Genomic DNA, 437 nt, shown 5'->3' on the forward strand with positions numbered 1-437 from the left:
CGCAACCGGTGTTATGCATTCTGATTCGCTGTTGCAATCTAACCAATTGCGTGACTTGGCAGCCATTTGTAGTACTAGTGACATATTTCTATTTCATTTTATCTTATACATTTCATTTTATCTTATACATATTCTATCTCACATTATCCTATACGTCTTATCTTGTTTGACATAGTTTAAAAGCAGTTTCATAACATGTCGGCCATGTTTAGTCCTCTTCTTAGCACCTTTGTCATACTGACTTAAGCCGGTTGCGCCTCTCTGATAAATCTAGGACTCTAGTTCACACCAATTCATAGATTTATTGCCACATCGTAGGTATCTGCAAATTCACGGCATGAGAACACTGAGGGTGGAGTCCCATGAGGTGTATTTACCGCGTATCGCGTAACCGCGTAACCAATCAGAAGCGATCCGCTGTTGTGATTTCGTGTTTT

Source organism: Trachymyrmex cornetzi, unplaced genomic scaffold, assembly GCF_001594075.2.
Source record: "Trachymyrmex cornetzi isolate Tcor2-1 unplaced genomic scaffold, Tcor1.1 scaffold348, whole genome shotgun sequence".
NCBI lineage: Eukaryota > Metazoa > Arthropoda > Insecta > Hymenoptera > Formicidae > Trachymyrmex > Trachymyrmex cornetzi.